This window comes from Heptranchias perlo, chromosome 19, assembly GCF_035084215.1.
Source record: "Heptranchias perlo isolate sHepPer1 chromosome 19, sHepPer1.hap1, whole genome shotgun sequence".
Taxonomy (NCBI): Eukaryota; Metazoa; Chordata; class Chondrichthyes; order Hexanchiformes; family Hexanchidae; genus Heptranchias; species Heptranchias perlo.
The window spans coordinates 18,258,291-18,269,247 of NC_090343.1; positions in this window are offsets into that span (position 1 = coordinate 18,258,291).

Here is a 10,957-nt window from a genome sequence, read left to right on the forward strand (position 1 = left end):
TTCTCTTGAAAGCACTGGAGCACCAGCAGCCCTCAGCTATCTTGGCCAAATGGCCTTTCTTTAATGGGAGTATATGCAGTGTCTGTCACTGGCTATTCAACTGTGGAGGTGAGTGTCACAGCTGAACCTGATCCTTACCTCACCGATATCCACATTTGTGCACTTTCCAGCAAAGGTCACTGGACAGCAATCTGACGCAAGAATCCTGCTTTTTTTATCTTTCCCAATGCAGGGAAATTATAGCCTATTGTTGTTCCCCAGCTGACATCAGATAATTCAGCACAGACCAGGGGCCACACTGCACACCTCTGCTAAAATAGTCGAAAGAGGAGTTTTAGACAAGCGTGTTAAGCATTGCTAAGAATATAAATGCAACGTCTTTTTCTTTATTCCAAGGGGTAATATGTGTTAGCTGAAGGTTCGTTGTTCCTGCTCCGATTATGTTTTATCTTGGACCTAGACTCCTGTCAATTCCTAAACTCTGTAATTCTCCATCTCTGTTCTAATAACCTCTATCCCCTTCTGTCACAAATAGTTCTCATTTTCATTTAAGATGTTTTATTTCCATCTCCCCTCTGTTCTCTAGCTGCACTCTCAGAAATACTTTTCTTTTGTCATTGTTTTTAGATTTCTTTCTCTATTATTTTCTGGCTGTTATAATTTCACACATTTCATTAATGCTGTCCTTGCATCACACAATCTCCTATCTTTCTTCTGTTTTCGTTGAGGTTCGCTACCGATTTTTGTTTTATCATATTTCTTCTCTCTATATATTTTTGAATGTTCTCACCATGGAGTTTAATAAACTTTATATGTATTTTAGTAACAATGGGGATGACTTTCCATAGTTAACTCTATTTTACCGGGGTTTCTGCAGTTTTTGCACCAAAGTTACAACAGAGGAGCAGGAGAACCCCCATGGAAATTCATCCCAATAAATTTTAACAAAAGTCGGCGTTGGTTTAGTTATACTCAATGTAGTGGTATAACCCCATTGATGGGCTTTGTTGGGGTTGAGCAAGCTATTTCGAGGGTCCAGGGTGGATAACAATGGTATGTGGAAAATATGGTATAAAGTGATATAATGGTATTATTGTACTGGACTAGCAACCCAGAGGTCATGAGTTCAACTCCTACAATGAAATTGTAATTTGTGGCTAGCACCAGAAAATTGAAAGCTGCTGGATTGTTGTAAACACCCAACTGGTTCACTTATGTCCTTCAGGGAAGGGAGCATGTGATCCCTACCCATTCTGGCCTACATGTGACTCCAGTCCCACACGATGGGGTAAATTTTTGTCTTCACTGCCTGGGCAGTAATCCAATGGAATGAAAATTGGGTGGGTTCTGCAATGGGTGGGCAATCCACTCTGCCAGATTACCACCCAGGAGATAAGATGAAAATCTACCCCTGTGTGTATGATTCTTAATGCCTTCAGAGAAACTAAGGCTAAGCAATAAATACTGCCTAGCCAGTGTTGCCTAAGAACAAAGGAAAAAAAACAAGAAATGTCTAGGTACTACAGATGCAAGTGAGCTTTAGCCCTGCTGCATTGAATGGTGTATTTTCCATACACCATCAGCGACCCAACATGTGTTTTTTATATATTAAAAAAAATTAACATTTTTAATTCTAGTTTGGAATATATTATTAAACATTAGTAAACTGAATTCTACACAGGTGCTGTCGCTTGTTGTAACCCAGTCCAGACTGAGACCACACAGGAGGGAAAGATTAGTCCTATAGGTCAGAGGGCAGATACACTTGCTGGCACATTAAGGGGATATGCTCTTTGCAAAATGTATTACTGTAATACCATTGACATATTACACACTGGTGAGACTCAAACCAGTCCTCCTCCGAATTGGCACCATTCAGATATCCTTGGAGTCTGCTGAAGGCTCTTTGTGGGGGTTGTTGGGCCATCTGGTGGCAGTATTTTTCCTGTATTTCAAAGCTTCTCACATGATGATGTGTGAAAGCCATAAATAAATAAAAATATATGTGTGGAGTTGCAATCTGACCATCACAATGTTATCGTTCATTTATCCCACAGCTCTTCATACAGTTACATTTAAATTGTTTTTATTGGTGTAAATTTTTGCAGTGGTACTTAAAAATCTAGTTACTGCATTCAGATAGTCTTGCATATAACGTGTGTTTCAAGGATTTTAGTAATGCAGAGAACTCAATTTTGATAACTTTTCTAACATTTACAATCTATTTTTTTTCCATTTACTACAATAGTTTTCTGCATTGCTTAGAATATTTTCACTTCTTAGATCACTTCTTTGTCCCATGTCTCTCTTTCTTGACATGTCAGGCATCCTTCATTTAAAAATTGCATTTGAGCCCCAACTTGGCCACCAAGAAAATAACGGTGAGGTGATTGAGGAGCATGTTTCTCTTTTTTACCTAATTACATAAGGGAATAAGCTCTTCTTCCTGTCATATCATGTGACTTGGATTGTGGCATTTCTCACGATATATGTTCGTTATAAACACAAAGAGGGTGAAATTGGTCTCGGGCAATTGCGCAAAACCGGCGATAGCAGAGCGGCAGTCGGTTTCACCCACTGCCTGATTTTTGTTTCCATTGACTTCAGTGGAAAATAAAATCGGCCACAATGTAAAACGGGCGGCCGATTCGCTGTCGCCCATTTTGCGCTATCGCCCAAGACCAATTTCACCCCTCAATCTTCACAGGTCTGTTTTGCAAGGACACCTTTTACACATAATCCAGCGATAGATGTAAGCGACTGATATAGTCACATTGACACTGCTTATATTATAAAATTGAACACAATCCCATGTACACCAGTCATTAATTTGCTGCTGTAGATATTTGTAGAGGAGACAAAATACTATTCAATGCATTAAGTTATTAATGTAATGTTGCTGAGAATGTTTTTCTTTCTCTGCCTGGCAGGTAAACCTAATGTTGGTAGGTTTAAATTCTACATATTTTGGAATGCTTTCGTGTGCGTGGACATTTCAGCTGACTTCTACACTAATTGTAACAGCTGCCTAACACTTGGCTAAATAGGTAGACAATTCAGACTGGCAGAAATTTGACTGGAGAGTTCCACTCAAGGAGGAGATTGTACCAATGCATGAATGTCATCCCTTGCCTCACTAAATGTTTCTAATTGAAAAATAGGTTAAAGGAATACTTCTCCCTGTAATTTTGTTCAGTTTTCTCAGTGACTTACTTGAACCTATCTCTTCAATCTTTCATTCAAAGAATGAGGGCAACGGTACCATACCTAACATTTGCACTCCTAATGAAGGATTACGGTATTGGGGAAAGTAACAATAGATTTTGAAAATATAGTTCATGATGCAGACATTCAATTCATTATTAAGTAGAACAAAATACAAAGCATGGTAAAGAAATACAAAGACAATTTTTTTTGCCAGTGTGTGAATAATTGGCCTGACCCTGGGTCAAGATTAAATGGTCTGAAATGTTACCGTGGAAGGTAGAATGAATCAGAAGACAGGTCACCGCAGCTTTGTGTGATATTTTTGACCAAGCACTTTATCTTTAATCTGTCATAGTAGGGTATAAGGCATGACTTGAAGTCCGTTGTGATTTATGTATGGTTTTCAAACCAAGGTCTGTTGGTGCAATGTTTTTAAATGACATTGTGACCACTTCTTTCTTCTCACACATAAATCATATTTAATCAGGAATACAATTTCCTTTCCAATTCTGGGCGATGTAGAAGAAGCAGCGATTTTCATCATTTAAATGCATCTGTTCACATTTTGTGCACCAGGGCGGTAAAGCAGAGAACAAAGGCATATGCTGATTTATTCCATCTGGAACAAAAAAACTAATAGCTGCAGTTTGTATGATGTCAGATTCTTAACTGTACCTTGTATGCTTGAATAACTGTGTGCATTTTCTTCTTTTTTAATGCCAGTTTAAGACAGTAACCTGTAGTTGATGGATCTGGGACAGCCAACCTCAGCTTGCGTTTTGCTTTGCTGACATATTCAGTAATTTGGTATGAATAGTTTCAGCCACCTCTTGCATTCCAAATAGCCTATTGCCATGCAAAGCAGACACCAAAGGACAGTCTCTCTAGTCTTGATCAGTTTATGATGGCAAATGCATTATAATAATAGGCAAATTCTCTTAATACTGGTCAACCCAGCTCGTAACAATAGTTAATACTTTGTTCCCAGTATAAGGAATCAGCTGATTTGCAACTTCCCCACAATAATGATATAAAACATTTTAGAATATTCATAATAAAATGAGACTTTTCATAATGTTTCTTGAAAAAAAAATTGTTAATCAAGGTCAGGAATGTTACTGCAGGAGAATGGAACATCTTCCAGGTTAGGTACAGTACAGTTAGATGCAGACAAAAGCTCCTCCTGTTCCACTCTAAACCCAAACCTCAGCAGAGAAATACCTATTACACCAGTGTGACATTTTTCCTTTTCTCCACACAAGTGACCCTGTGGCCTCTGAGAGAGATTACCCTTTTAGTGTTGAATTAAAATAGTTGATTGTTTAGATGCTTGCAACAAAATTCAGAGGGACTTTAATAGATAACAATGCTGTCTCAATTTTGGATAAATATTTAAATAAAGTGAAACAAGAGCAGAATGAGGAATGTTTGAAAGGGAAATAAAGACCCTTAGTATCAGTACCAATATTAGATCCATGAACTAGCCAAGGCAGATTCTATTAAAGTGCTCTTGGTATCAGTTCAGAATCTGTACAGATCAATCATGGCTTTGTAACAGGGTGCAAATCAAAAGACTTGTTAGCACAGCATTGACTCTTTTTGATAAGAGTTTCCAGTTAAAAAGAAAGCAAGCCATTTTCACAGACATAGTCAAAGGGAACCATTTTATATGAAGCCACGCAAACTGATAAATATAATGGTCAGAAAATTTGAAATATTAAATAACAATCCGGAGTAGGCTTTAGAAAGTTGAACTCCACAATCAGATAACGTAGTCGTAGTATTTACAGTTAGATTTTACTGCCTTGTGCACAGGAATTCTGGCAGATGTGCTGTTAAAATCATTGTAACTGAAATTCTGCAGGGGATTAAAGAGCAGATTGGTAATATAATAATGGAGAGTCAACCATAGGTCCCCATTGAATAGAAGGTCACGCATAATTGAATCTCTGTCTCTGATTGCATGTACCACAAACAGAAATCTTTTTAAAAGATTCTGTGTGGTTTGTTCAAACAATTCAGTAAATATGCACTAGTATTTCTGGATGGAGGAAATGACTTTGGTGCAGCAACCCTACAACGGAATTGGAGATTTCAATTTATCTAGACAAGTTAACTGAGGGTTCCTTTCTGTTAATCAGAATGCTATAATCCAGCATCCAAACAGTGGAAAGTAATTATTTTGGACTGTTGAAAAACTCGGAGCTGTCAACACTGGGGAAGAGTGATGTTTTTAGTAACCAGTATCATTGCTTTGAAGGTGTAGGGGGAGGGTTTGGAAATTGTATTTGATTTCACATGGAGCAGGATTTTTTAAATTACATTTTCATTGTTTAGTATTGAAGTTGAAATGTTTTTATCAGCTGATGGATTGAGTAATGGTATAACAAGGCATGACTGACATAACTGTGGTCTTTACCATATGCAAATCTGGTAAGTGTACATTTTCCTGCAATCACATCTGTATGAGTACACCAGGATAGAAGCAAAGAAACAATGGCCCAGAATTTGCTGGGAAAATAACAGAGTTAAATGCGCACGTCGTTAAAAAACAGCACTTAGTGGCAAGGAAGAAATATGGCATGACTTGCGAATCGCCACAGATTGCGAGACAATTTGCGCCACTCCACCGTTAGCCGCACAAAAACGGGAGCTGGCTGTCAACCTCCCCTTGAGCGTCAAGAAATTGCCGGATTTGGGCTGTAAACTTTCTCGCAGAAAGTTAGGGCTGTTATTTCACGGCGTAAGGACTCTGTTAATGGGGTGATTTATGTTCCTTACATGCCACTCAACCTGGGCGACCCAGAAAGGGATCATTTGAAATTGGAGTCTCACTCCTGCAGGTAGTAAATTGTTCTAGAGATTTTTTAAATGTTAAATTTGAAATTCTAAATTTTTTTTTCTTACTTTTCCTTTCTGTCTCTTTTTTCTCTCTCTCTGAATTGAATTTTTCTTCCCCTCTCTTTATTTCTCTTCTTGTATCTTAATTGACACTAACCCTATTTCCTTCCCCGGCATTTAGCTTGTTTCATTCTCTATCATTTAATTTCATTGGTTAAGGAGATATTGGTCCCATCATTCACCAAGGTCCCAGATGCCCATTTGACCTCGCCACACCGTTATCAATTTGCACTTCCAGCAATTTGTGGTGCAAAAATATTTGGAGCTGCAGGGTGAGAAAAAAAAACCGACTCACGGCGCTCGCCGCGAGATACAATCATAGAATCTTACAGCACAGAAGGAGGCCATTCGGCCTGTCGTGCCCGTGCCGCCTCTTTGAAAGAGCCATCCAGTTTAGTCCCACATCCCAGCTTTTTCCTCATAACACTTCAAATTAGTCCTCTTCAACGACATGTCCAATTGCCTTTTGAAAGTTCCTTTGGAAGCTGCTTCCACCACTCTTTCAGGTAGCGCATTCCAGGTCTTAACAACCCTCTGTGTGTGAAAAAAATTCTCCTTATTTCTCCTCTTGTTCTTCTGCCAAATATTTTAAATCTGTGACCTTTGGTTACTGTTCCATGTGCCAGAGGAAACAGTTTCTCCCTACTTGCTCCATCAAAACCCCACATAATTTTGAATACCTCTATTAGGTCTCCCCTTAACCTTCTCTGCTTCAAGGAGAACAATCCCAGCTTACCCAATCTCTCCAAGTAATTGAAGTCCCTCATCCCTGGTACCATCCTGGTAAACCTGCTCTGCACCCTTTCCAAGCCCTTGACATCCTTCCTAAAGTGTGGTGCCTAGAATTCTATACAATACTCCAACTGAGACTTGTAAAGGTTTAGCATGACTTCCTTGTTTATGTATTCAGTGCTCCTATTTACAAAGCCAAGTATCCCATACACTTCCTTAACCACCTAATCATCTTGCCTTGCCACCTGCAAAGATATGCCCCGCTCCAACAAATTCTGAATCAAATTTTCCCAGCAAATTTTGGCTTTGGATCTGCGCAGGAGGATCAAGGTGAACAACAGTCTTATAACGATCATTGCCAATAACACTGTTGCAGCAAATTCCTGGCCAATGACACTAGTTCTATGCTTTTACCTTCATAGATTTCTCTGCTGTGCACAGAGCAATGTTCTAAAATCTTACATTATTTAGAACTTACTGTTTATTTCCTTTTCTTGTTGTTATTCTTCTCCAACTCTCCTTTTCTTGTTTGATGTTTCTTTTTTCTTCCTCTTTTGCTATTTCTTTCTGTTCTTTTTGCATTTCTTCCTCCTCTCCACACCTTCCTATAGTTCTTTTCCCCAATTCTCCTTCTCCCTGCCAATGATAATGGCATTCTGTGGAATTCATTCCATATATTGAGCCCCCCCCCCCATACTCCATACTTCTGAAGTGCAACCTCATATGTTTGTATGTGCAACACTAACAAAACAAATCAACTGGTCATTCATCTTGTTACTGTTTGTAGAATCTTGCTATATGTAAATTGGCTACCACATTTGCCTACATAATGATAGTGACTGCACTTCAAAATAATTTGTGTGAAGCACTGAGTCAGTTCTGAGTCTTGATAAGACACTATATAAGTATAAGTCTGTCTTTCTTTCCTTTCCCAGTGTTTCTGATGTCCCATAATGCCTCTACCTTTGATTTTCACCTCTTCCCTATTCTATTTATGGGCTACTCTGCTTTCCTCCCCCATATTCTTTCATGTCCCTTTCCCACTTGGTCTGTATGCTAGACCCTCTCCCGTACCTGATAATGAGAAATTTACTAGAAGGAACAGATCAGTTTCACATTACAAGGGAGAATAGGATAATCCCATTTCCTTGTAGCATTCGCTGACTCTGCAGAGAACGGCTCATGGAGATAGATGAAACGTGAGGACAATCAGATAGCTCATGTGGGCATTCTTTGCCTGCTCGTTTTGTATGACATTCCAACTGCTGGAAAGGACAATATAACAGTTGGTGGCCTCGAAACATGTTGCATTTAGGAGTGGGTACACTTCAAATGGATAGTCTTTAAGATACAAGCCATATCACAAACAGATGGTGAGATAATAGACAATATAAGAATGAAGGAATAAAAATACAAAACAATTGTCATTCATTTAGTGTCTATTAACCAATAAACAATTAGAGATGTAATTGATATATGCAGCCTGGCCATAAGGACATAAAGAATAACATGCTTGTGGTATATCTATTTTGAGTATGAATAAACACCAACTGCACTCCATAAAATGCAGCTTGACAATATATATATACAGTGATGCACTCACTGGGAATTCGTGGTACCATTCAGATTTGAAGTAGGGTCTGTTATTCTCTATACATGTGTTGGCTGTATATCCATCAACACACGAGGAGAATAGTTACTTGGGGAGGTGCTGGAGGGCAGCTGGCATCCAAGCAACCATATCTATGTTTAAGTCACTACTTTCACAAGAGGAGGAAATTGGAGGAGCAATAAATAGTAACAGATGCCTCATCAGTTTATTCATCTGTTATGGCCGTGACTTTCTAAGGATGACAAGTAAGCTTAATCACTGTAACCATGCCATGAGTAACTACAGAAATCTATTTTTCTGACAACTTTGAGGAAGACCGCGTTATTGACAAATTACAAAATCATAAATGAATAATGAAGGATTTCCTCTCAGTGGAAAAGTGTCATTTCTTAATATTTCATTAAAATTCAGACGATACAGACTATTTTTAGTTGGCACTATCATTAAGAACATGATAAATAGGAGCAGGAGTAGGCCATATGGCCCCTCGAGCCTGCTCCGCCATTCAGTAAGATCATGGCTGATCTTCAACCTCAACTCCACTTTCCTGTCCGATCCCCATATCCCCTGATTCTCCGAGAGTCCAAAGATCTATGTATTTCAGCCTTGAATATACTCAATGATTGAGCATCCACAGCCCTCTGGGGTAGACAATTCCAAAGTTTCACAACCCTCTGTGTGAAGAAATTCCTCCTCATCTTAGTCTTAAATGGCCAACCTCTTCTCCTGAGACTATGCCCTCTAGTTCTATACACTCCAGCCAGGGGAAACAATCTCTCAGCATCTACCCTGTCAAGCCCCCCTCAGAATTTTGTATGTTTCAATGAGATCACCTCTCATTCTTCTAAACTTTAGAAAGTATAGGCCAATTCTACTCGATCTCTCCTCATAGGACAGCCCTCTCATCCCAGGAATCAATCCAGTGAACCTTCGTTGCACCGCCTCGAAGGCAAGTATATCCTTCCTTAGATAAGGAGAACAAAACTGTACACAGTCCTCCAGGTATGGTCCCACCAAAGCCCTGTACAATTCTAGTAAGACTTCTTTACTCTTATACTCCAACCATCTTTCAATAAAGGCCAACATGCCATTTGCCTTCCTAATTGCTTGCTGTACGTGCATGCTAACTTTTTGAGTTTCTTGTATGAGTACACCCAAATCTCTCTTAACAACAACATTTAATAGTTTCTCACCATTTAAAAAATACTCTGTTTTTCTATTCTTCCTACCAAAGTGAATAACCTCACATTTTCCACATTATACTCCATCTACCACCTCTTGCCCACTCACTTAACAGTCTGTATTCCCTTGCAGACTCTTTGTGTCCTCCTCACAGCTTACTTTCCCAACTAGTTTAGGACACATTACACTCGGTCCCTTCATCTAAGTCATCAATATAGATTGTAAATAGCTGAGGCCCAAGCACTGACCCTTGCGGCACTCCATTAGTTACAGCCTGCCAAACTGAAAATGACCCGTTTATCCCTACTCTCTGTTTTCTGCCCCTTAACCAATCCTCTATCCATGCTAATATATTACCCCCAACCCTATGAGACCTTATCTTGAGTAACAATCTTTTATGTGGCACCTTATCCATAAGAGGCCATAAGACCATAACAGATAGGAGAAGGAGTAGGCCATTTGCAACTATCTTCAGCCAGAAGTGCCGAGTAGATGTTCCATCTCGGCCTCCTCCTGATATCCCCACCATCACAGAAGCCAGTCTTCAGCCAATTCGATTCACTCCATGTGAAATCAAGAAATGGCTGAGTGCACTGGATACAACAAAGGCTGTGGGCCCCGACACCATCCCAGCTGTTGTGCTGAAGACTTGTGTTTCCAGCCAAACTGTTCCAGTACAGCTACAACACTGGCGTCTACCCGACAATGTGGAAAATTGCCCAGGTACTGCGTGTCCATCAAAAGCAGGACAAATCCAATCCGGCCAATTACCGCCCAATCAGTCTACTCTCAATCATCAGCAAAGTGATGGAAGGTGTCGTCGACAGTGCTATCAAGCGGCCCTTACTCACCAATAACCTGCTCACCGATGCTCAGTTTGGGTTCTGCCAGGACCACTCGGCTCCAGACCTCATTACAGCCTTGGTCCAAACATGGACAAAAGAGCTGAATTCCAGAGGTGAGGTGAGAGTAACTGCCCTTGACATCAAGGCAGCATTTGACCGAGTGTGGCACCAAGGAGCCCGAGTAAAATTGAAGTCAATGGGAATCAGGGGGAAAACTCTCCAGTGGCCGGAGTCATACCTAGCACAAAGGAAGATGCTGGTGGTTGTTGGAGGCCAATCATCTCAGTCCCAGGACTTTGCTGCAGGAGTTCCTCAGGGCAGTGTCCTAAGCCCAACCATCTTCAGCTGCTTCATCAATGACCTTCCCTCCATCATAAGGTCAGAAATGGGGATGTTCGCTGATGATTGCACAGTGTTCAGTTCCATTCGCAACCTCTCAGATAATGAAGCAGTCCGTGCCTGCATGCAGCAAGACCTG